The 27802-nt window shown below is 43.0% G+C and overlaps 1 protein-coding gene across 2 annotated transcripts in view; it reads left to right on the top strand.

Annotated features, from left to right (window-relative positions):
* Nucleotides 1-27802, top strand: part of CELSR2 (cadherin EGF LAG seven-pass G-type receptor 2) — a 1401203-nt gene that overhangs the window by 855223 nt on the left and 518178 nt on the right. The window lies entirely within an intron of this gene.

Genomic DNA, 27802 nt, shown 5'->3' with positions numbered 1-27802 from the left:
CTGGGTGCCAACTTGGACACAAACACCCAGATGGCCTATCTCACGCCAGAAAAACAGGGGCAACTAACTCAGTACTTCAAAATACTAGCAAATTGTACCAGGCTCACTGCAAGGAAAATCCTGCAGGCTCTGGGCTTCATGGCAGCTTGCATTTTTTTAATCCCATGTGCAAAGTTGCACATGAGGAAACTTCAGTGGTACCTAAAAAACCTATGGTCTCAACACAGCCACAGTTTGGAAACAATAATACCAGTAATCCCATGTTTGCAAAAGGAATTTCTATGGTGGGCCCAAGCATGTCAAACAAACACAGGTCTTCCATTCTGCAAGCCTCAAGCAAATCAAGTCATCACAACAGACGCCTCAGACTACGCCTAGGGGGCACACATGACAGACAGGTGCATTCAGGGCAAATGGTCCCAAAAGGAAAAGCACCTTCACATCAATCAAAAAGAGATGCTAGCAGTGATAAATGCAATTACAGCTTTCAAGGACATCCTGCATACAGGGCAATTATTGATAAGAACAGACAACACCACAGTAATGTGGTACATAAACAAACAAGGAGGAACACATTCATACCCCCTGTGCAGACTAGCCATGTCACTCTGGAACTTGGCTCTGGAATGGCAAATCGAACTTCAAGCACAGTACTTGCCAGGTTTGGAAAACACGCTGGCAGACAATCTAAGCAGAATTATGACAGACCCACATGAATGGAAGTTGCATCCTCAAGTGTTTACAAAGATAATCCAAGCGTGGGGAAGGCCAGACATAGATCTCTTCGCCTCCCACAGGAATCATCAATTGGAAAAGTTCTGTTCAAGGACCTTTCATCCAAAGGCCTGGAGAGTGGACGCCCTTTCTTTCAGTTGGGCAGCATGGACAGTTTACGCTTTCCCACCTTTGCCTCTTCTGCCCAAGGTGCTCTTGAAAGCAAGAGCAGACAGACCGAAGATGATACTGATTGCTCCAGACTGGCCAAGACAACACTGGTACCCACTCCTGAGGAGCCTAACACATACTCCTCCCTGGTCTCTGCCTCTAATGCCTCTTCTACTGACTCAACACAGCTACAAAGCTCTTCACAGTCAGCTGAAAACACTCAATCTCGCTGCATGGAAAATTCCTTAACACCACAACAGACCCTACTCTCCAAAGAAGTGCAGGATGTCATTTTGGAGGCCATCTACTAGAAAGGCTTACTCCACAAAATGGAAACGGTTTTGCTCTTGGAATGAGAAAAAAGGCCAGGATCCTAGAAAACTGAATTTGCCTCAGATATTACAGTACCTAGCTGAGCTGTTGAACAGTGGACTTTCATTTTCCTCCATAAAAATTCATGCCTCAGCCATTTCTGCAGAATTCAACACTGAACCACCCTTATTCTCTCACCCACTCTTAAGACAGTTCCTCAGAGGAGCTAAGAATATAAGACCTCCAAGGAAACAACCAATACCAGCCTGGGATCTTAATTACATTCTAGAAAAATTAACATTGCCTCCTTTTGAACCAGCTGCCTCAACAGATTTGCAATATTTGTCCTGGAAAACAGCTTTCCTTCTGGCCATTACCTCAGCTCGTAGGGTTTCGGAACTACAAGCCCTCATGGCTGTGCAGCCCTTTCTCATCTTCCATCAGGACAGGGTTTCCCTTCGAACCAACCCGTCATTTATGCCTAAAGTGGTATCCAGGGTAGCTTTAAATCAAGTCATGCACTTACCTACCTTTTACCCCAATCCTCAAAATAAAGGGGAAAGACTGCTACACTCTTTAGACATCCATAGACAGCTACGTTATTATTTGGACAGAACAAAGCCTTTCAGGAAATCAGAACAACTTTTTGTGTCCTATGCTGTAGGAGCTCAAGGGAAGCCAGTTACCAAACAGACAATTTCAAAATGGATAGGCCACTGCATACGGTTTTGTTACTCCTTTCATGGAAAATCTGTCCCTACAGGCATCAGATCCCACTCCACCAGGGCCACAGCTACCTCTACAGTCTTCCTCAGAGGAGTTCCTACCAAAGATATTTTGGAGGCAGCCACTTGGAGTTCTGTGCATACCTTCACCAAACACTACCACCTGCCTTTATACTCCAAAACTAGAGCAGGCTTTGCCACTGCTGTGTTGCAGGGCATTCTGGCTCATCCCATTTCCACCTAGTGCCTACCACCCTGTGCGTAGCTTTGGGATTCTACCCATCTGTGATTACTGCAGCTGTATGTACGATGAACATAGTACAGTTTTGTACCTACCATAAATGTAGATGTTCGAGTGTTAATACAGCTGCAGTACAGGTTACCCTCCCTCCTTCCCCTCTTGGTAAAGGCCTAGGGGCTAACCCCTCCTCATACAACCTGACTGGGTTATCCTTCTATGGTGTATTTGCTTGCAACTACTAATGTTTGATTATATTGCATTGTATGAAAATATATATATATATGATTTATGTATTGCCTTCCTTCTGGGGGTACCTGACATCTGGGGCAAGAAAGACTGAAGAAAATGGCGTTGGCTGTGTCTTATATACCCCTGTCACTCTGACGTCAGGAAAGAAAGCGACAACAACCGACGCCGGACCTAAACTTTGGAATTCGGCCGACCGAGGACCCGCCTGACGGCAGAGAACCCCGATCGAGGACCCGCCTGACAGCAGAGAACCCATCTGTGATTACTGCAGCTGTATTAGCACTCGAACATCTACATTTATGGTAGGTACAAAACTGTACTTTACTGGTTCTGAAGTTTCCTTTCTACTAGATTCTGCATGCGTGGTGCCTGCATATAGTCCTGTGACAGTGCTGCAAATAGCAGGATCACATGCGTATCATTACTAATGCGCTGTGATTGCTTTGTGCTAGGAGCCGTATTTTCCAGTATGCATGTGCTCCACTGCTACAGAAATCCTCTCACTGAAAGCCACATTTAGGGTTGTGATTTTTTCCTGTAATCCTTCTGAATGCCCTTGTCTAGGTACACCTTTCCACATTAAAACTTGGTGTAGAACGTGGCGTAGAAGTGAACCCTGAAATGAAACTTGCTGAATGTGGATATGAAGTAAGTGCATATGTGTGAACCATGGACCACTAGTACTGCGTACCTGCTGTGTGTGATGCCTTTTGCATTGCTGATCCCTCAGCTTATTGCCTTCAATGTGTGCCTGTAAGTTTGAGACCTTCACTGCCTTACAACTCACATGTGTAATCCTTACAACTCAGATATGTAATCCTTACAACTCAGATGTGTAATATCTGCTTTGCCAAAAATAGCAGAAAATATATTTTACAGCCTAACTGAATCACAGTTAAAGGTACCTGCTTTTCCTTTGGTGTTTGGTGAATTGATATAAAATGCCTTCTCATTGTCCTGTATTTTGTGTTAGTTTAGTGTACTGTAGGCATTGCATTGTTTTACACTGGGTTTATGTGAAGTTTGCAGTACTTTTTGTTGCTGTAGTTTCCTGGCTGGGAAACAGTAACATTGACAGCACTTGGGTTTCAGCTAATGGTGTGTGTTGTTTCAAAGAGAAGAATGCCATCTCTTCACCTTTTTATATACCTCTAAGGAGAACTGCAGTCATAATGGGCACCGTGTCAGTGTTCAACACATATCAGAGGCATTGCCAGGAAAGACTCCCACTGACAAAGGGTTGCATCACTGTTAATGTGAAAAATGTTTTTTCCATGTAAAGGATAAATCTGGAGGTAAGAATTATAAACAGCTTGCATAGCTCTGTCTGACAACTTGTGTGGGACGCCAGAGCACAGTGCCCTAAATACCGTATTGTATGCATTATTCATAAAATGTATTAGCATTAACTGAGATTATTACTCTAAGGTACATTTACTTTGGAAAAAAAATAGTAGTCTCACAATTTTTCTTTTTTTTTAATTGCACCCCCACCCCCTTGTGGCCTGACACAAAACAGGAGTGACTTGTAGTTCAGTTCTGCTGTTCTCTAGTTTAATGCAGTACCAGTTAGCTCTGGATATCGAGACCATTCAAGTTTGTCTGCGAATATAGTGAGTAACTCTCACTGAAAGCAGATAAATCGTATAAGCCCCACAGTAATTGTTCTATATATACAATGGTGTTATTAAAAAAAAAACATGCCTCCTACCTTTTTAGAATAACTCTTGCCAGCTGCCACACCCTTAGTGATTATTATTACAAACAGCTGTATTCATTGTTGAATTTAGTTATTACTTAATTATGTTGGTTAACTAGGATAGAGCACTGAGTCGCATGGCCTTTTATCATACTTGGACCTTATTTTTGAGCTGAGTGGGCCTTTCTCTCATTCCCCCTCACAAGATCTGATGATGTTTGATCAGGATTAAGTACATTCCTGAGTGAATTTTCTCAACTGTCCAAGTGACTTCCTCAGAGTCGCACAGTAAGCAAATTGAGACTGATGGGATCAAACCCTGGACTATAGGAAGCAGTAACTCATTAACAATGTACAGACTTATTACTTAGTGCTGCCTAAGCACTTAAAACACACACACACACACACACACACACACACACACACACACACACACACACACGCACACACACACACGCACGCACACACACACACACACACACACACACACACACACACACACACACACACACACACACACACACGCACACACACACACACACACGCACGCACTCTAACTTTTTTAATAGCTCTGTTGCAAAGTGTCACTTCATCTGTTTATCAGCAGAGGTGCCTCAAAGATGCACTGCATATGTGTATGTTGTTTGTGTGTATGTTGTTTGTGTGTATGTTGTTTGTGTGTATGTTGTTTGTGTGTATGTTGTTTGTGCGTATGTTGTTTGTGCGTATGTTGTTTGTGCGTATGTTGTTTGTGTGTATGTTGTTTGTGTGTATGTTGTTTGTGTGTATGTTGTTTGTGCGTATGTTGTTTGTGTGTATGTTGTTTGTGTGTATGTTGTTTGTGCTGGACTACACTGTGTACCATTGATACTGTGGTTACAAAATAGGTGTTTATCGCATTGTCCACAGTTGCAGTAGTGGTGACACTTGGGATATGCTGCACAAGGCTTGACATCTGGCCCAAATTCAAGAACTTTTCACTGATGTTCTTCATGTTTCACTGTTGCAGTCATTACATTTGGGTTATCCTGCTGGCAAGTTGCCCACAGCCGGCCTGAATTCCAAAGTCTTGGGTCCTGCGTCGGCTGCTGTCGCACCTTCCCTGATGTCAGGTTGTCAGGGGTATAAAAGAAGCAGCTGACACCATTTTCCTCAGTCTTTCTTGCCGTGCGGTGCCCGAAGCAGAAGCAGTTCGCAAGTGTCGGTCGGCCGACTCCTGAGATTTTTGTGTTCGAGTTTCAGATCCGATGTCTTCAATAAAGCTAAGTACCGTGTTGGGGAAACTTTTTTCTTGCTCCAGACCGATGTCAGAAAAAGTTAATAACTGTATTTCTTGTGGAAAGCAAATACCTCATAAGGACTTTCATTCTTACTGTATTCCTTGCCTAGGCCCTGATCACAACATTCCTGGTTTGTCGGTTTTGTGCTAGATTTAACCAACACACTATTAAGCGTCGGTATGATTTTGCTTTAAACTATTTTGGACGCTGGTTTAATTATCCTGAAATGTCATCGGATAGCCATCCAACTACCGGAGTTCACAAAAAACGCAAAGAAAAAGATAGAGATAAACAATCGAGGCCCAAAACCGATGACTAAGCTTCTCCTAAGCCAATCGCCAGTTTGCCGGTTCTCAGTGAGGCGCTTTTGCACCCCCTGACTCCTGCTATCTTAGAGTCGCAGGCCGCTACCAACTCCCACGTGGAGTCGGCTATGCCGCAGGATACTCAAGGTTTTGGAGCCTCGGACGCTATTCCCTCAGATGGGTCCGGAGCCGCTGAGCAGGCACCGGCTTCTGAGGGTGTATTCAGACCTAAACATCTTTACATTAAACCGACTTCATTTTCAAAGGCAAAGACTAAAGCACCTTCTAAAGCAAGGAAACAAACTCAAGAGCCACGTGGACAGGCCTCCATGCCCAAAAAACAAATACTCAAAATGGCCGAAGACTTGATTACCTTGATCAGGGGTTCCCATCCCCCTCCTGATAAGAGGCGTAGGCAAGAGACTGACTATGAATCTTCAGATCAGGTTTCTATTTCTTCTGATTCCTCTTCTGATCAGGAATATTCTCTTCCCCCCGTGAGGATTCTAATGCTGAAGAATCTATCCATTCAGCCTATCCTCCTGAGGACTATTCTTTTGGGGAAACCTTGCATACCATGAGGGAGCATTTCCACTGGGAGAGCCAAGATTTTTCAGAATCTAAAAAGAGGCTCAGGGATTTCCTTTTACTACCTCAGCACAGACCTCAAGCCATTCCTCCTGTGTTAGATATTGTAGATGATGTGTTTTCGGAGTCTAGTCTGACCCCCGACTCCTTACCCCCAGCTCCTGTTAAGCCTGACAGATATTACAGGGTTCCTGACTCTCATAAATTTCTTTTTAAAAACCCTGCTGCAGATCCAGAAACTATTTCACAGGGTCCAAAAGGAGTTAAGGTTTCCACTGCAAAAAACCCTACCCCCCCTGACAGAGATTCAAGGGCACTGGATAGATGGGGAAAAAAAGGTCTACACATCTACAACCTTGGCTATAAGGGTCTTAAACTGTCAGTTTCATATGCTCAAATATCAGCAATATGTCATGGGATTGCTTAAACAAAAAATGTTGTTAAACTCTGAATGTGCGGAAAACAAGGAAATGCAGGATTTTATTGCATGCAGCTGAACAAGTTGGAAAGCATACTTTGCAATGTGGTTTTGATTCTTTGGAGGCCTCCTGCAGGGCCGCAGTTACAGGTTCTGTAATTAGGAGGCATGCTTGGTTAAAGGAACAAAATCTGCCTGATCATGTTAAAGTTAAATTACTAGATGCACCTTTACAGCATGATACTTTGTTTGGTGTTAATGCAGAAGAGGTGTTAAAGAAAATGGAGGACAAAGCTAAATCTATGCAAACTGTTACAGATTTTTTACAAGTACAGCCACCAAGGTTTAGTATACACTGGCCTACAAAAAATTGGTCCTTTCCTGAGTCAGACAGACCTCAAAGGGGCAGATCCAGATGCCCTAGGGGCAGATCTCAGGCGCAAGGTTCATACAGGTCAAAGCAATGGGGTGCTTTTACCTCCAAAGCTGGAGAAGACAAATCACAAACATACAGGAAACAGTCCCAATGACTTCCCCTGCCTGCACCAAGCACTTATCTTCTGGCAGCACCCTTAGGGGAAAAATTTGCACTTTTTGCTCAAAATTGGCACATTATAACCCAGGACAAGTGGGTTCTAAATGTAGTGCCACAAGGCTACAAGTTCCATTTCCATACCCTGCCAAAGGCAAACGGCTGCCCAGATCTGCCAAAAAATCAATGGGCAGAGGCACAAAAACAAGTCTCATCCCTCATGGACATGGGGGCCATTCAACAAGTACCAGAGCAAGAGCAGGGACAAGGATTTTACTCAAGACTGTTCTTGGTTCCCAGAAAGGACAAGGCCTTGAGGCCAATACTGGACCTATCTGTTCTGAACACATTCCTGGATGTACCAAAATTCAAGATGTTGACCTTACAACAGCTTCTGCCCATGCTGGGCAAGAATGCTTGGCTTGTGACTTTAGACCTAAAAGAGGCATACCTGCATGTCCCTATCAGACAATCATGCAGAAGATACCTCAGATTCAAGGCTGGTTCAATGCATTACCAATTCTCTGCACTGCCCTTTGACTTATCTACTGCGCCCAGGGTCTTTACAAAGTGCCTGGCACCATTAATTGCATTCTGCAGACAGAGGAATACAAATATATCCTTACTTGAATGACTGTCTCATTCAAGCAGAGAACAAGGACATTCTTCTACAACATCTGGCGTTTGTGAAAAGACTTCTAACATGCCTAGGGTACACAGTCAACAAAAAGAAATCAAAACTAGTACCCTCTCAAGAGATAATATTCCTAGGTGCAAGCTTAAATACAACTGCCCAGATGGCTTATCTCACGCCAGACAAACAAAGACAACTGACTACCTTTTTCAAAATGTTGGCAACAAAGGCCCAGTTATCTGCAAGAAAAAGTCTGCAGGCTTTGGGCTTCATGGCATCCTGCATACTACTAATTCCATATGCAAGACTGCATATGAGGAAACTTCAATGGTACCTAAAAAGTGTTTGGACTCAACATTGCTACAGCCTGGAAACAATCATTACTCTCATCCCCTGCCTGCAACAGGAGTTTCGATGGTGGGCAAAGCCTTGTCACCAGAACAAGGGACAGCCATTCACATTACCCCCAGCTAGGCAGACACTGGCAACGGATGCATCAGATTATGCCTGGGGGGCCCACATGGCAGGAAGATGTATTCAGGGAACATAGCCCTCAAACCAAATGCATCTACATATCAATCAAAAAGAGATGCTAGCTGTTCAAAATGCCCTGACAGCCTTCAACGACCTACTTCATCCAGGACTACTGATAAAGACAGACAACACCACGGTGATGTGGTATATAAACAAGCAGGGGGGCATACATTCTTACCCCCTTTGCAGACTAGCCATGACCTTGTGGAACACAGTTTTGACTTACCAAATACATCTGCAGGCATAATTCCTGCCAGGAAAGGAAAACATTCTGGCAGACGAACTAAGCAGAAGCCTCATGGATCCCCACGAGTGGAAGCTGGATCCGCAAGTCTTCAGCATGATAGCAAGGAAATGGGGATGCCCGGACATAGATCTTTGTGCCTTCCCTCACAATTACCAAATAAAAAGATTCTGCACAAGGACTTATCACAGACAAGCATGGAAAGTGGACGCCCTATCTTTCAGCTGGGAAAACCTATCAGTATATGCCTTTCTCGCACTGCCTCTCCTCCCCGAGGTACTGCTAAAGGTCAGACGGGAGAAGCCAAAGATGATACTGATTGCCCCAGACTGGCCATGCCAGTACTGGTATCCAATCCTAAGGAACTTGTCATTATACCCAGCTTGGGCTTTACCTCAAATACCTCGTCTGCTGACCCAGCAAAACAATCAGATCCTGCACAGCCAACTCAGGACATTAAACTTGGCAGCATGGCAGATAATGTAGTCACACAAAAAACGCCCTCAGTAAAGCTGTGATGGATGTCATTCTGGAAGCCAGAAGGCCTAGTACTAGAAAGTCTTATGCTGGAAAATGGAAGAGATTCTGTGCTTGGAACCAGGCACAAGGAACTGATACAACTGTCCCAAACATTCCTCAGATTTTGCAATACTTTACTGAGATGCTGGACAATGGCTTATTGTTTTTATCAATTAAAATTCATGCCTCTGCCATTTCGGCTCATTACAATACAGAGCCACCACTTTTTTCTCACCCTTTATTAAAATGCAGTACCTCAGAGGGGCCAAAAATTTAAGGTCTCCAAGGAGATTACTAATACCTGCATGGGACCTCAACTATGTCTTGTAAAAGCTCACCCTGCCTCCTTTTGAGCCAGCTGCTACTGCTGATATAAAGTTTTTATCTTGGAAAACAGCTCTGCTCCTAGCACAGCAAGACAAGTTTCAGAGCTACAGGCGCTCATGGCTGTGGAACCTTTTATCATTTTTCATCCAGTCAGGGTCTCCCTGAGGACAAATCCAACATTTATGCCTAAAGTGGTGGCCAGTGTGGCTCTAAACCAAACTATTCATCTGCCAACTTTTTACCCAAAACCACAGAACAAGGGGGAGTGAATTCTGCATTCTGGACGTACACAGACAGCTTAGATTCTACTTGGACAGAACCAAAGGTATCAGGAAAACAGAGCAATTACTAGTGGCATATGCTGTTGTGTACACTTACCATAAATGTAGATGTTCAAGTGTATTTACTGTTGCAGTCCAGGTTACCCACCCGCCACCCCCCTTTTTTCTATGGATCTGATCTTTCCTTCTCTGATTTATACAACCTATATGGTGTATTTGCTTATAGATGAAGGTAAAATTTATATGGCTGCATTTATTGATATATAAATATATATATATATATATATATATATATATATATATATATATATATATAAAGTTTGGCTACCCTGTTAGGGGGCACCTGATATCTGGGGCAAAAAAAAACTGAAGAAAATTGTGTCAGCTGCTTCTTTTATACCCCTGACAATCTGACATCAGGGAAGGGGCAACAGCAGCTGACGCAGGACCCAAGACTTTGGAATTCAGGCCGGCTGAGGGCAACCTGCCAGCAGGATAACCCAAATGTAATGACTGCAACAGTGAATACACTCGAACATCTACATTTATGGTAAGTGTACACAACTGTACTTTCCTCCTTCAGGCAGGGTAGAGGTCCTCTTACCTGGCCTTCAGCACATATATAGTGTAATAGAGATGTCCACTTGCGTCACCTTTAGTTCTTTCTTACGCCAATAAGAAAGGGTTTGTGTCAGTGCTACTACTGAGTGTCATTGTCTGAAAACCATGAAGAACTTAGTCAGGAAAATAATTTAATTATATTTTGGTTTTTGTTTGTAGCAAAGACGTTTCCAGATGTCATGTAGATGTGTCAGCTTCTTAAGTTAATGGCAGAACTACTTTTAGAAAGCAGGTACTGCACAAAGACTTTTTTTTCGTTAGGGAAAGACTGCAGTGTTGTTGCTTCCTATCCCCATTCTGTGGGATCCAGCCAAAAGACCAGGGGGAGAGCCAAATCTCTCCAGGACTTTCAGAACCAGAAAAGGCTGGGTAACTTGTCCAGGCGTGCTACAACCCATGTACAGACATCCCTCTAAAAAAAGTAAAGAGAAGTACCCAAGAAAATATTACTACTGTGAGGCTGAGAACATATCCTTCACTTCTCAAAGGCACCCTAGCTTTGAGGGCACTCGGTCCATTCAGGTGCTTTTGCAGTCTTGACTCTAATGAACACTTGGGATCAAGGCTCCAGGTGAGGCTGATATAGCCATTATGTTCTTGGATTCTAGTAGTCAAGAATCACCTTTCCACTGACATGTAAAGTGCTGGACCACTTTTGGAATAAAGTGTGCACCTCTCCCACTGTCATCCAGGTACACAGTCAGAGGTGAGGAAAGACCAGTTCAGGAAAAATGGCAAGCCAGTCAAAATGGGTAACCTATCACGATGGGGACCCCCAAACAGCAGCAGTTGTGATTCAACAGACCTCTTCTTTTCCCTAGTAACCCCCTTCCCCCTTCTCAGTGTTTGTAAAAGAGTGGAATCCATCACTCAGGGCAGTTGGGTTCTAAAAATCTTGGGACTGGTTCCAGTTTACAGTATTCTGAAAATGAGGAAAATGAGGACTAGAATAGAGACTTCTGAGAGAAGGAATACCTTTGGGTTTGAGGTGCTCAGAGGAACTTCCAGTAACAAGGGTATTAGATGGGATTGTGATCCAAGTGACCTTGGATAAAACTTGGAGAAAATAAAAGTGCATCAGCATCCTAGAGGTTATAGGTTAATAAGTAAGTGTTAGGTTAGCTGCCCTTATAGGTTCATAGGTAAGTGCTACGTTAGCTGCCCTTATAGGTTCATATGTAAGTTCTAGGTTAGCTGCCCTTATAGGTTCATAGGTAAGGGTTAGGTTAGCTGCCCTTATAGGTTCATATGTAAGTGCTAGGTTAGCTGCCCTTATAGGTTCATAAGTAAGTGCTAGGTTAGCTGCTCTTATAGGTTCATAAGTAAGTGCTAGGTTAGCTGCCCTTATAGGTTCTTATGTAAGTGCTAGGTTAGCTGCCCTTATAGGTTCATAAGTAAATGCTAGGTTAGCTGCCCCTATAGGTTCATGGGTAATTGCTAGGTTAGCTGCCCTTATAGGTTCATATGTAAGTGCTAGGTTAGCTGCCCTTATAGGTTCATACGTAAGTGCTAGGTTAGCTGCTCTTATAGGTTCATAAGTAAGTGCTAGGTTAGCTGCCCTTATAGGTTCTTATGTAAGTGCTAGGTTAGCTGCCCTTATAGGTTCATATGTAAGTGCTAGGTTAGCTGCCCTTATAGGTTCATAGGTAAGTGCTAGGCTAGCTGCCCTTATAGGTTCATAGGTAAGTGCTAGGCTAGCTGCCCTTATAGGTTCATAGGTAAGTGCTAGGTTAGCTGCCCTTATATGTTCATAGGTAAATGCTAGGTTAGCTGCCCTTATAGGTTCATAGGTAATTGCTAGGTTAGCTGCCCTTATAGGTTCATATGTAAGTGCTAGGTTAGCTGCCCTTATAGGTTCATAAGTAAGTGCTAGGTTAGCTGCTCTTATAGGTTCATAAGTAAGTGCTAGGTTAGCTGCCCTTATAGGTTCATAGATAAGTGCTAGGTTAGCTGCCCTTATAGGTTCATATGTAAGTGCTAGGTTAGCTGCCCTTATAGGTTCATAGGTAAGTGCTAGGCTAGCTGCCCTTATAGGTTCATAGGTAAGTGCTAGGCTAGCTGCCCTTATAGGTTCATAGGTAAGTGCTAGGCTAGCTGCCCTTATAGATTCATATGTAAGTGCTAGGCTAGCTGCCCTTATAGGTTCATAGGTAACTACCAGGCTAGCTGCCCTTATAGGTTCATAGGTAAGTGCTAGGGTAGCTGTCCTTATAGGTTCATAAGTAAGTGCTAGGTTAGCTGCCCTTATAGGTTCATATGTAAGTGCTAGGTTAGCTGCCCTTATAGGTTCATAGGTAAGTGCTAGGCTAGCTGCTCTTATAAGTTCATAGGTAAGTGCTAGGCTAGCTGCCCTTATAGGTTCATAGGTAAGTGCTAGGCTAGCTGCCCTTATAGGTTCATATGTAAGTGCTAGGTTAGCTGCCCTTATAGGTTCATAGGTAAGTGCTAGGCTAGCTGCTCTTATAAGTTCATAGGTAAGTGCTAGGCTAGCTGCCCTTATAGGTTCATAGGTAAGTGCTAGGCTAGCTGCCCTTATAGGTTCATATGTAAGTGCTAGGTTAGCTGCCCTTATAGGTTCATAGGTAAGTGCTAGGCTAGCTGCTCTTATAAGTTCATAGGTAAGTGCTAGGCTAGCTGCCCTTATAGGTTCATAGGTAAGTGCTAGGCTAGCTGCCCTTATAGGTTCATATGTAAGTGCTAGGTTAGCTGCCCTTATAGGTTCATAGGTAAGTGCTAGGCTAGCTGCTCTTATAAGTTCATAGGTAAGTGCTAGGCTAGCTGCCCTTATAGGTTCATAGGTAAGTGCTAGGCTAGCTGCCCTTATAGGTTCATATGTAAGTGCTAGGTTAGCTGCCCTTATAGGTTCATAGGTAAGTGCTAGGCTAGCTGCTCTTATAAGTTCATAGGTAAGTGCTAGGCTAGCTGCCCTTATAGGTTCATAGGTAAGTGCTAGGCTAGCTGCCCTTATAGGTTCATATGTAAGTGCTAGGCTAGCTGCCCTTATAGGTTCATATGTAAGTGCTAGGCTAGCTGCCCTTATAGGTTCATAGTTAACTATCAGGCTAGCTGCCCTTATAGGATCATAGGTAAGTGCTAGGCTAGCTGCCCTTATAGGTTCATAGGTAACTACCAGGCTAGCTGACCTTTTAGGTTCATAGGTAAGTGCTAGGGTAGCTGTCCTTATTGGTTCATAAGTAAGTGCTAGGATAGCTGCCCTTATAGGTTCAGAGGTAAGTGCTAGGGTAGCTGTCCTTATAGGTTCATAGGTAAGTGCTAGGATAGCTGCCCTTATAGGTTCAGAGGTAAGTGCTAGGGTAGCTGTCCTTATAGGTTCATAAGTAAGTGCTAGGATAGCTGCCCTTATAGGTTCAGAGGTAAGTGCTAGGGTAGCTGTCCTTATAGGTTCATAGGTAAGTGCTAGGATAGCTGCCCTTATAGATTCAGAGGTAAGTGCTAGGGTAGCTGTCCTTATAGGTTCATAAGTAAGTGCTAGGTTAACTGCCCTTATAGGTTCATAGGTAAGTGCTAGGGTAGCTGTCCTTATAGGTTCATAGGTAAGTGCTAGGCTAGCTGCCCTTATAGGTTCATAGGTAACTACCAGGCTAGCTGCCCTTATAGGTTCATAGGTAAGTGCTAGGGTAGCTGTCCTTATAGGTTCATATGTAAGTGCTAGGCTAGCTGCCCTTATAGGTTCATAGGTAAGTGTTAGGCTAGCTGCCTTTATAGGTTCATAGGCAAGTGCTAGGCTAGCTGCCCTTATAGGTTCATAGGTAAGTATTAGACTATCTGGCTTTGTAGACCATTTTAAGCCTTGCCAGTTTCCCTTTTTGTGTTCAAATTGACCTATCCCATTTGGTTAGTGATTGGCCTTCCCCATCCCATGGTCGATAATTATATATCACCCCTAATGAGAATAACTGGGATAATGCTAAAGATAATTTGCGGGTCTCATGCATGGGGTAAAGCATTTAGAAGCTGCCTCTGTCTATACAGGGGGCAGTGCTGGGGTAAACAGTTTGTTTCTCATCCATAGATCCAAGTTGCGCTTGAATACGGACAGGGATGAACTTTGTTTTATGTGGATGGGGAGTCTGTTCCAGAGCAGCGTTACCCTGTGCAAGATATATCTGTCCCTCAAAACCATTCTGTTGATGTTGCAGAAAAGGTTTAGATCCTTAGACCAAGTATTTCTGATGCCATTTCACTGGTTGATGTGCAGTAAATCCATTACTGGGTCGGAGGATGCCTTGTATGCCAAATACAGGTCACCACTTAGCAGTCTGTAGGATACCAAGTATAGCAACAGGGTTTTGAGTCAGTCCATGTATGACATGTTGCTTAGCCTTGTATCCTTTGTGTAAGGTATCTCTGTGGGTGTTCCAGTTGTTGCATGTGTCTGGGGAGATGCATACCAAAGGGGGCATTGTATTCAATGAATGGCCTACCGAGAGCTGAGTAAAGTGGGGACAATGACATGAATGGAGCTACAGACACAACACCTTTGTTTATAAGTTGTGCAATAGAGAAGGACTTTCTTACAACGAGTATATGTTGGTCAAAAGTTCAGTCACTGTCCACATAGGTTCCCAAATCTGAAACAGCTGGGTCAACTCTTAGGGGGCATATTGTCAGTTCGGTAGTTCCCCGGGGTAGATGACTTCCTAAAGGATACAATAATGCATTTTTTTATTTAGTTTTAGTCCATGATTTTGCACCATTTATTTATTAAGGACAAGCATTCCTGCAGGATGGCAAGTCATTTGGGAATTCAATGACTGCTACGAGTTTGCAGTCATCTACAAACTTAATCAGCCAGAGCCCTTTGATATAAGCATTTAATTCAGAAATTGTTATAACAGTAATCTTGAAGAGACCTGACAACCAGAGACCCTGTATATCCTTACAGAAAACACAACAGTGATGTGTTACATTAATAAGCAAGGGGGAACTCACTCATACTGCTCTGTCCAGGCTAGGCATAGTATATGTAACCCTCAGGGCATCTTACATCCCTTCTCAAGAGAATACTCTGTCAGACCAGTTTATCAGAACAGGGGCAAACACTCCTAACTTGAATAGGGAAGTCTTTCTGGATTTGGTCTGCAGTTGGGTGTGCCAGGAGAAGACATTCTTTGTTTCTTCAGAAAACAACAGCTGCTCAGAAAATTTTGCAGCAGGAAAGTAACCGGGGGGGGGATGCTGTCTCAATAAATTGGGCTAGTTGTCAGGGTAATACACAGAAGGTAAAGGAGGACAGGCCAAAAATGCTACTTATAGCTTCCTTTGGCCATGTCAGCATTAGTGTCCATCCTTCTCTGTATGGTAAGGACAGAGCCTGTCCTGTTTTCTCGTACTGTGGACCTGTTGACCCAAAACAAGGGGGTCACTCATATACATATGCTTGAAGACTCTGAGGATGACAGCTTGGATAATATAGCTGTCATCTCCTGTACACAAGGTTTTCCAAGGACATAGTATCGTTCTTAAGTAAGGCTAGGAAACTAAATAAAAGGAAATAGTTTGATGTAAAGTAGACAAGATTATCCCTTTTGTATGAGAGAGAGAGACAGAACCTGGACTCCCACCAGATTTCAGTGTCATTGATTCTCGGTACCCGTCAGACCTTTACAAATCAAGGCGCTCTTACGTCTCATTGAAGGTGCATGTCTGCTTGCCTATCTTGGGGCCCCCTCCTCTTTTTCCTCTTGGGACTTCCCACCTTTTTTCCAGCCTTGAGTGAAGCAATTCCTTAAGGCATCTTACATCTGAGGTTCCCCTAGAAAGTATTATCTTCACTGTGGCACCTCAGTTGTGTATTAGAAAAAGTAAAAAATCGTGCAGAAGATCAAGGAAAAACTTTTTGTTTTTCCTGCAAAAGTATTCCTATGTATCTTGATGGGAATACTCCTTTGTGAAAAAAATGTTTGCTTTTTAAAATAAGTGGATACATCGGTTTTAAAATCCCTGCCAAATGTGAATGAGTAATGGATGTGCCTCCCAAGTACAACATGATGGCAGGACATAATTACATTATTGTTGGGGCAAGAGCTAATTAGGGTAATCTGGAAAAGCTAATGAATTGTAAAGAATTTATGCAGTTGTTAACCATTAACGTAACAGTTTGTAAAAAAATAAAGTGGTATGCAGTTGTTTTGCTAAACTGTTAACAGATTGACAAATAGCTAATTTGGAGTTCTGAAGACCTTCCAGTTGTAATTCTTGCCTTAAGAGTGATGTCATTACATCTTGCCAGCATGTTGTACTTCATTTAGGCGGTGCATTCATTACACCTCCACATTCAGCAGAAGTTTTTTAAGGTACTTTTTTATTTAAACTTAAAACAATGTTGTTTTTCAGCGAAATAGTGATCACATTCATGCAGATATATGCAAACGCTATTCTGTTGACAATGCATAAAACAATGCACATGAACTTTAACCTTATCACATGTTTTAAACAAGAAACAACTTTATTGAATTATGTATGACATAGGCCATGTCACAACTATATAAATGACAGTAAACCATAGCAACACAGGTTTCAGTTGCAAACATTATACATTCCAAACAGTGCCAACACAACTGTAGCTGCAAACATTATATACCACTTATAATATAGCCAGTCATTGTCCGTCAACCATTACATATCTCATTCAAATCTTGCCTTCTTTTAAACCTCATTTCTTCTCTGCATGTATTGATCCCACAGTTCCCATTTTTTTCTGTGTAATATTCTCCTACTCGTGTTTCTAAAGATTCTAATTCCAGTTGTTTTATCTCTGTTAGCATCTTCATTGCTTCTACTAAAGTTGGTTTAGACTTGGATTTCCATGTTCTAGTAACTGCTTTTTTGGCAGCCATAATCAGACTCAGCAAGGCCTTACTATGTCTAAGCAATTCTGATTTTGTATCATAGCTCAAAGAAATAATTTCCTTAGTTACTTCAATTTGCTCACCCAGCATCTCCGATAGAGCAGTCTGCAGGGAATCTTTACAATCTGTCAGCAACAAGGTGTATAATGCTTACATAGGTTCATAGGTTCATACTAGGCTATCTGCCCTAGGGCATTTATAAGACTAGCCAGAGTGTGTTTGGCTATTGCCACCCATTGAATTGAGTTTTCTGTGCCCTTTTTTTTAGGTTAGTTTACTGTGTCTCTGTCTAGTAGTGAAACAGAAGTAATCCCCGGGGTAAACCTACGATCTCCCATCCACTCGTCAAGATTCCTCTTGGAGAGACAGTGAGGGGCTCTGCCTAACATGGACTGGGATTCTATTCCAGAGCGAAGGGAGCCTCTGGGTTATGAATCTGTCCCTCCAGCATGTCCTATTTATTTCTGTGCTGAGGTTCAAGTCCCTCGAGCACGTAACTCTAAGGGATTTGGATTTTCTGAGGTGGAGCATGTCCATTAAGTCCTGGTTTGACATGGCATTATACGTCAGGCATAGATCGCCTCTAAGTAGGCGGTATGCTACTGAGTAGAGCTGGAGTTTCTTTAACCGAGCAGCATATGGCATCTGTTTGAGTCCCTTTATCCTCTTTGTGAGGTACTTTTGGGGTCTTTCTAGTTGCTGCAGGTGTCGGGTAAGGTACATCCCAAATAGGGCATTGTATTCTATTATGGGCCTTATGAGGGATGAATAAAGGGGCACTATGACCTCCCTTGATCTAGATGTGAATCCTTTCATGATAAGGTGGGCTATATAGAAGGTTTTTCTAAGTACTTTGGTAATGTGGTTGTCAAAGGAGAGATTACTATCAACTTGGGTCCCCAGGTCCCTAATTACTTCTTCCTTACTTAATGGATTACCACCTATGTGGTAATTTGTGGGTATTTTGTTTTTGCCAAAGGGTATAATTATACACTTTTTGGCGTTTAGCTTTACGCCATGGCTCTGGCACCAGTTATCCGTCTCTGCGAGACCCTTTTGGAGGATACTTGTGTCAGTCGGCGAGTCGATTATGGCACCCAGTTTGCAGTCATCTGCGAACTTGGTCAGCCATAGTCCTCCCATGTTAGCCTGTACCTCAGAGAAATATATACCGAACAAGAGAGGTCCCAGGACTGAGCCTTGTGGGACGCCACTTGTAACTGGTTTAGTCTGACATAGCACCTGCAATTCTGACCATGTGGGTTCTATCCCTGAGCCAGTTTGCAACCCATCTTGTGACATAGGGGTTGATATTTAAGCTGGTTAGCTTATTTATGATGCCCGAGTGGGGTATTCTGTCAAAGGCTTTTGCGAGGTCCAGGTAAGTTGTGTGGACTACCTTCCCTTCATCAATGGCCTTGGTGACTGTTTCAAAGAAGTCGACCAGGTTCAAGAGGCAGGATCTGCCCTTAACAAAGCCGAATTGGGTAGTGTCTGTAGGTCCCCAATGTCTTTGTTTATGAGTTCCATGATGATCCTTTCCATAGCTTTGCAGACCAGGCTAGTCAGGCTTATGGGGCGATAGTTTCCAGGGTCCGTGGAGGCACCACCTTTGTGGAGTGGGACCACTGTTGCTGTACGCCATTCTTTGGTACATAACCTGTGGTAAGGCTGAGATTAAACAGCAGCTTTATGTGAGGGTTTAGCTCTTCTTGAAGTTCATGTAGGACGCAACCTGGGACACCGTCAGGTCCCATTGATGCTGTGTTTTTTGCTTTGGAGAGGGCGGCTTTCACCTGAGCATCTGAGATGTTAGGGAGGCTGCACTCTGCTGGGATAGTTATTTGCTCTTTTGTGGGGGAGGGGGGGAGAAGTTTGCACTGAATCCGTCTGCCAGGATGTTGGCAATGTCTGTGGGTTCAGCATATTTTTTGTCATTTTGGATCAACTCTGAGCATATCTGGAAGTTTCCACCCAGGTTCCTAACATAACTAAAGAAAGCCTTGTGATTTTCTTTAGAGTCCTGTGCAATTTTTTTCTCGAAGCTGGCCTCGGTGGATTTTATGAGGGATCGTAGTTTTTTGCTATTACTGATCAGAGATGCCTTCCCTTTTAGGTATTTTGCTCTGTCATGTAGTAGCTTCCTCCTTCTGTTGTACAGCTTATTTATGGCTGGGGTCCACCAGACTGGATGCCTGCCTTTGGACGATTGTGTCTTGGTTTTGTTTGGGATGTATATTTTATTGGGTTTGAAGTGGTTCCAACATTATCATCCCAGTTTCGGCATCCTACCTTCTTCAGTGATAAGAGTATGGATGCAGAAACCACCATTTATACACAATAAATAATTAATTAAACAACCATCTTCCTGTTGCATCATATCCTATAGAGACAAATACTAATACACCAAATTAAAGTTGGTCATTAAGACCAGGAGAAAAAAGCCCCCCTAATTTAATTATCCACCCCTTTTCTTTTTTATTTAGAATAGAATGCCAGCCAAGTTTATTGCCTCTATCTCCCTCAATTTTGTCAATAACAGTAAAATAAAACTTGGCAGAATTATTGGAGATGCAGTGTCTATATAAGGCATTAGTTAATCTCTTATTCCATATATTGCTAAAATGTTCAGACATGCGTATACTTAAAGGACGGGAAGTTTGACCTATATAGAACGCTCAGCAAGTACAAGTGACCAAATATAGGGTCTGTATTATATCATCGAAGACTTAAAAAAGCGAACGATGAATAATCAAACCCATGTAAGCGAAAGCTTACAATCTCGAAAGCTCAGAACAGCGATTTTTTTCCAAGGGGAAAAAAATCGCTGTTCCAAAAAAAAAAAAAAAAAAAAAAAAAACAAATTGAAATAATACATAAAGTGGAAGGCTTTGCCCCCCCCCCACCCCCACCCCCCTACTCAAATATACCAACTCCAAGATCACACTACAGTGCTGACAATGGCAAAGTAACGGACCCGGCCAAGCAAATTCTTTCCCTGGGAAAGAATTTGCTTAAAAGACATTTCGCTATTTTGCATTTTCATTGTTTTAAGTTCGACCAGGACTCATTCGATATTATGTGTCTTCGGTTATCTGATAGGAACCCCAAATATATCACCCAATCTGTTCCACAGTTAGCAAAGAATCTTATATCAAAAACTTGGCTGGTGTTTTTACTGGAAAATTGTTTAGACTTATACATAAACTTACAGAAAGTACATTGGCCACACAGAAAAGAACCCAACAATTTGTCCCCAGTGATCATCAATTTGTAACCCGAGTGACCCCTGGTTCTGTCCTGTTTGAAATGTGAAAAGTATGATCCCAGAGTTTTACCCCTCCTATAAGAAAATTCACACCTAGAACTAAGCATCTGATGCAATTCCTCATTGGCTAGTAAAATATTCCAATTTTGGCCACCACATCCCTAACCAAATTAACATTGCGCCCATAATTCGTCACAAACCTGATGGTCTGAATCATCCCTCTTTCCTTTATCTTTATATTCCAACAGCTGTGATCTTACTTGCTTAGAGGCCCAATCACTGGCAGACACAACATCCTGCTGTCTATAACCCTTGACCTGAAACCTGTGAGAAAGGTCCTATTGAAATAAATCAAATTCTTCCTGCGTAGAACATATTTTCCTAATACGTAGGAATTGGGATTTGGGCATATCTTTGGTGATGTGGTGTGGGTGTAAACTGGAGGCACACAACAAGCTGGAGGGATAGATTCCTGTCCCAGAGACTTCCCATACTCTGGAACAGACTACCTAACTATGTCAAACAGAGCTCCTCATTAGCACTCTTCAAGAAAAATCTTGATGATTGGATGGGTAATATGAAATTCACCCCGGGGATCACTTCTGTGGTTCTGCTTGACAGGGGCACAGGAAAATAATTTTCTTGGGTGGCGAAAGCCAGGGTACCTTTTTGGCTAGGCTTGTATAGGCCCTAGGGCCAATAGCCTAGTACCTACCTATGAACCTAAGCTGTTGTACTGGGGGTATTTTCTGAAAACCTGCGTTCGTAAGGTATCATCAGGATTTCTTATGATCATAACATCTAAAAAGTTAATTTGTTGAATTTCACAATTCAATATGAATTCAGTCCCCCACTTGTTGTCATTTAGTTACTGTACAAACTCCAACAAATATTGCCTGTCCACTCGCTACACCATCCAGCAATCTTCTCCAAATATCTGTCTCATTTAGATAAATATTATGGGTATCATTATATAGCAACTGCTCTTCCAAATATCCCATAAAAATGTCAGCATATATAATGTGTCAAAAAGGCTGATAATGGTTCCATCAAAGATCCCATACCTGAAATTATAGGCCTTCCCCCGGGGGTTTATTCTTACTTTTATGTATCTTCGGCAATAAATAAAGATACTGCTTTTTGGGATCCCCCACCACCAAATGTTGCATGACCAAATCCTTAATGATTCCCTCATCAACAGCCCTTTTGAGGAACAAATCAATGTCTTTGTAGAAGCTCAAGGTAGGGTCAATGGGCATATGCATGTAATGCTGTGGGTTAGACAATTGTCTATTTCCCTCAGCCAGATAATAATCTAAATTCATAATGACCCCCACCCCACCCTTATTTGCCAGGAAAATAACTATATTGGTGTTAGTTTTCAATTCAAGCAAGGCCTGTCATTCACTGACAGGTTATGACCAAGAATTCTAGATTGACACAATTTAAAATGTAAATCTTTGTGCACTGCTTGCTGAAAGATGGATACATATTTGTTCATTGGGGGTATAAAGTTAGATTTCAAAAATCTGAAATCAGTAGATCTTTGGATGATTCCCTTGAACCAAAAAATTATCTAAGGTTAAGTCTGCTACAAAAAGCCAGAACATCATTGACCTTATCATCTTCATCGGTAAAGAAACCAGGAACATAGTTGAGTCCTTTATTTAACAGTTGTTTTTGATCATCCATTAATTCAACAGTAGAAATGTTATGGATGTTATAATATTGCTCTGCCGAGTTATCAATGTTTGTAGCAGAGTCCTACAGCAGCAGAGAGAGAAAAGGGAGACTTTGAGTGGATTAAGTACCTATGTTTTGCTTTTTATTGCTTATTTTTGCTAGCCACATTATTCCGACCATTTTTTATTAACTTTGCTACTTATTTCAACTGCTTTTTGAATTCTTATACTGTTTGCACTTTAATTGATTGTTTTTAAGTGTTTTTCAACTGCTTTACTGTTAAGGGCTACACACTCAAGCGCGATAGCCATATTTCTGCTTTAAAAGTGTTTGTATTTCTGTATCTGCTTTAACCTTTGAAAAAAAACAAACATATATAAAAATCCTATCTCTCTGTTCATTTCCAGCCTTTCTAGAACCAGCAGAGACCGGTTTTCATATTTTGCAAATTCTGGGCTGTTAGTAAGTTTCTGTGTTGCCCAGACCTTTCTAACATAGAGGGAAGCTTCTCTGTTCATCAGTGGGAGTGGTGAGCTTTGAATAGCCTATCTGTCTCTGGAGGAGTGGTTTCAACTCAGAATCTGTTGTTTTATTGGCCATTTTTGGCTATTTCTATCCCTTTCATCTTTCTGTTTAAAAACCTGTTTGCGCGGTATTTCCGCTTGTATTACCTCAGAAAGAGCCTGCCTGGGTGTTTTGCAGAGTCCTACAGCAGCAGAGAGAGAGAAAAAAGGGAGATTTTGAGTGGATTAAGTACCTCTGTTTTGCTTTTTATTGCTTATTTTTGCTAGCCGCATTATTCCAACCATTTTTTATTAACTTTGCTACTTATTTGAACTGTTTTTTGAATTCTTATACTGTTTGCACTTTAATTGATCATTTTAAATGTTTTTCAACTGTTAAGGGCTACACACTCAAGCGCCATAGCCATTTTCTGTTTTAAAAGTGTTTGTATTCCTGTATCTGCTTTAACTTTTGAAAACAAACAAACAAACAAAAAATCCTATCTCTCTATTCATTTCCAGCCTTTCTAGAACCAGTAGAGTCCAGTTTTCAGAATTTGATGAATTCTGGGCTGTTTGTAAGTTTCTGTGTTGCCCAGACCTTTCTAACAGAGAGAAGCTTCTCTGTTCATCAGTGAGAGTGGTGAGCTTTGAACAGCCTATCTGTCACTGGAGGAATGGTTTCAGCTCAGAATCTGTAGCTTTATTGGCCATTTTCGGCTGTTTCTATCCCTTTCATCTTTCTGTTTAAAAACCCGTGTTTGAGCGGTTTTGCACATCGCGCAGCAGCGTTTAACTACAGTTAAACTATTGTGCCAGAAAGTCTGCTCTTCAGAATTTCCTTTAGAACTAGCCAGTTTTCTAGTTTTAGCACTCAAAACTGTTTTTGTGCTCAGTACTGTACAAATTTTGTTGCAAGCACTAAATAATCTACAAGTTACTGCAGCAATAAACTCTCCTCACTTATCAAGAGGAAATCAGTTCTTATTATTTAAATTAATAAGCACTAACCAGGCATGTCCAAGGGTCACTAACCAGGCATGTCTAAGGGTCACTAACCAGGCATGTCTAAGGGTCACTAACCAGGCATGTCCAAGGGTCACTAACCAGGCATGTCTAAGGGTCACTAACCAGGCATGTCCAAGGGTCACTAACCAGGCATGTCCAAGGGTCACTAACCAGGCATGTCTGAGGGTCAGCTTCTGGTGTTTCCTCCTGTCCACCTGATGAATCTGGGCATCTTGGGGCAATGTAGCAATTGCCTCATGTACACTGACAAACCTCTCCTCCTACCACCCAACACTACAACCTGTGAGAGATGCACTTATATAGCCAAACTGGAAGCCAAGCTCTCTCCAGCTAAGATTGGACTAGACAGTCAAGAGGAGAAGGTAAACACCACACCGCACTCTACACATAGTCCATCAAAACCTGCACCACACAAACCCACACATAGTAACACAAAGCACACACCTACATTTGCTGCAGCTCTCAATAAAAATCTGCCCAAACAGAGACCTCCAAAGTTGAAATGCAAGCAACCACTACCCCCCCAACACTACCCAAACAACACATAGCCCACAAAATCAGTGTGCCTCTCGACCTCAGCTCATAAGGCAAAACAACATACCCAACACACTAGTCATTAGCAACTCTATAGTCAGGCACACTGACATCCCTCTCACCAGGCTAAACAAGGAGAATGTTACTGTCAGCTGCCTGTCAGGTGCCAGGATCCACCATATAACGCATGCACTCAGGTCACTCCACAACAAGTACAAATATGACTCTGTCATTGTCCATGTTGGAGTGAATGACCTGAGACGTACCTCCCTGGACTACATGAAAAAAGACATGAAGACCTCTCTAACCATGTGGTCCAGGCAGGTATGACACTAGCTCTGAGTAGCATCCTGCCATCACCCAGAATGATACCACAGTACATGGACAAAATGATTGACTTCAACAATTGGCTAAGCTTCTGGTGTCATTCCAAGGGGATCCAGTGTCTGTCTGCCTGGGATGACTTTATTGGCAGTCCATGATGCTTTGCCAGAGATGGCCTGCCCCTGTTGCCTCTGGGATTCCGGAATCTGGCTAAGGCTCTTGCTGCCCCTATAGTGCCTTTTTTAGGCAAGGCTCAAACATCAAACGCACTACCATAGTAGATACAAACAAGTGAAATCTAAGGGTAATGCTACTCAATGCTAGAAGTCTAAACCTCAAAATGCACTCACTCTAGCCACTCCTTAAGATGGACAACATCGTCATCTGTGCAGAGACAGAGACCTGGTTTAAGGCTCTAGAGAGCACCCCTGCATTACCAGGCTACAATTCTTACCACACCTCTTGGCCACCTAACCTGGACCAAAACACTAAAGGAGGAGGAGGCGTGTCCATATTCATAAAGGATATCCACACCTCCAGGCTAGTGGCTCAACATAATGCATCCGAAATTATCCAAGTACAATTAACACTGGGCAAGACTGCAGTTCAGGTTGTAGCTTGTTACAGATCCCCCGCCATGCCCCAGGACGCAACTCCATGTTTCTCGATATACTGGGTAATATTAAGGTACAGCCCAATACCCTAACATTGGGCGATTTCAACTACCCCACTATCAACTGGGAAAACTACTCCTGTACTAACTCATCTGCCCAACGTTTTCTGGAATTCATCGATTCCAACACCCTGGATCAGCTTGCCTATACCCCTACCAGGGGCAGCAACATCCTGGACCTGGTCATTACCAATATGAGTAACAGATGCTCCATGCCAGAGGTCAACTACTTGCTGGTCAGGTCCGACCACAAGCTAATCACCCTAGACATCCATATCCCGCCCCCAACCCCCACCCCCATTAAGGAAACCACCGTAAAAAATTTCTCCAAAGCCAACTTCATGCTTCTTAAGTCAGAAGGGGGCAACTTCACATCACCCACACAGATGGAACATGAGACACGACCGCTGAATCATGTACAAAAGCACTGTATAAGCCCATACACGAGTGCGTGGACCGTGCCATCCCCAACAGAACCAAGATGCTATCCTTCAAAGAAAGGAAGCCAATCTGGTGGTTCCCTGCCATAAACAAACTCTACAACAGATGGAAGAAACTGTTGCAAAAAAGAGTAAAATCCCATCGTTGCAGGAACTCCCTGGTCAGCCTCAGCAGGAAGCTGAGATCCCTCATAAAATTCTCCAAAGCTAGTTATGAAAATAAAATCACCATGGATTCTAAAGACAACCACAAAGCTTTCTACAGCTATGTCAAGAATCTCAGTGGCAACAGTCAGATCTGCTCAGAATTACAGCACAATGCCACAACATTTACTGAACCAACTGATATTGCTAACATCCTGGCAGACAGGTTCAGTGTAAACTTTACCCCCCCTTGCCTTCCAAAGGGCCCATCTCCATACAGGAAATTGCAAAGCCCCTGTGATCATGGACGCACAGGTAAAGACTGCACTCTCCAAAGCCAAGAAAACAGCATGGGACCAGACAACATCCCAGGCTGCATTCTGCACGAACTACAGAACTATTGGCACCCCATCTAGCTATGTGCCTGTGGAATGGCCACAGCGACAGTTATCCCACTCCACAAAGGGGGTGCCACCACTGACCCTGGGAACTACTGCCCCATTAGCCTTAGCCTGACAAGCCTGGTCTGCAAGGCCATGGAACGCATCATCCTGGACCTTATAAAGAAAGACATAGGTAACCTCCAAACACTGGACCCCACTCAATTTGGGTTTGTAAAAGGTAGATCATGCCTCCTAAACCTGATTGACTTCTTTGAAGCAGTCATCAGAGCAGTAGGCGAGGGTAAGGTGGTGCAGACAGCCTATCTTGACCTCACCAAGGCTTTCAACACCATCCCCCACTCTGGTATTATAGATGAACTCACAGGACTAGGCATAAATCCATATGTCATTAGATGGGTGTCCAACATGCTTACTGGCAGAACCCACACAGTGAAAGTAGCCAACTCCAAATCCGACTTCAGACCAGTGACAAGCAGAGTACCACAGGATTTGGTCCTGGGTCCTTTCCTGTTCGGTATCTACTTCTCTGAAGTCCAGGCTAATACAGCTGGTCTCTGGCTAATGAAATTCGCAGATGACTGCAAACTAGGAGCCATAATAGATTTGCCCAAGGATGTGGACATTCTGCAAAGAGGCCTTACTGAGACTGATGCTTGTTGTCAAAGTCATAGCCTAAAGCTCAATGCCAAGAAGTGCATTGTCATCCCCTTTGGGAAAAACACCGTACCCGTGAACTACCGCATAAGCAGTAGCCTACTAAACACCAAAAGTGTGATAAGAGACATCGGGACACAGGTGGACAGCAGTCTCTTCTTTGATAATCACCTCGCCACAGTAGTCAGGAAATCCTTCTACATGGCACACCTCATCACAAAGGGGTTCTCCTCCAGAGAAAGAGAGGTCATTGTTCCTCTCTACTCATCCCTCATCAGACCCATTATAGAGTACAATGCCCCGTTTAGCATGTACCTCTCAAGACATCTGCAACAACTAGAAAGGCCACAGAAATACCTCACTAGGAGGATTACCAGCCTCAAACAGATGCCATACGCAGTCTGTGTCAGGAAACTCCAGCTCAACTCTGTCACATATCACCTACTCAGAGGCGACCTTTGCCTAACACACACAGCCATGTCTAACCTAGATCTGATGGACATGCTACACTTAAAGAAATCCCAGTCTCACTGAGCCACATGCTCCAGGGACCTAAACCTTGTCACCACAATAAACAGAGCATGCTGGAGGGATAGATTCCTGTCCCAGAGAATTCCCATGCTCTGGCACATGCTACCCATTCATGTCAAGCAGAGCTCCTCATTAGCCCTCTTTAAGAGAAATCTTGACAATTGGATGGGAAAGAGGAAATTCATCCTGGGGATCACTGCTGTGGCGCTGCCCAACAGGAGCACAGGAAAGTAATTTTCTTGGGTGGCGAAAGCCAGGGAACCTCGTTTGACTAAGCTTATATAGAACCTAGGGCTGATCTTTTTTGACTGTGCTGGATACATGGACTGACCAGGATAAGTTATCATTG

This window comes from Protopterus annectens, chromosome 7.part0 (genome assembly GCF_019279795.1).
Source record: "Protopterus annectens isolate FY-2018-M chromosome 7.part0, PAN1.0, whole genome shotgun sequence".
Taxonomy (NCBI): Eukaryota; Metazoa; Chordata; order Ceratodontiformes; family Protopteridae; genus Protopterus; species Protopterus annectens.
The sequence above is the reverse complement of the archived record's forward strand: the minus strand, read 5'-3'. Positions and strand labels throughout refer to the sequence as shown.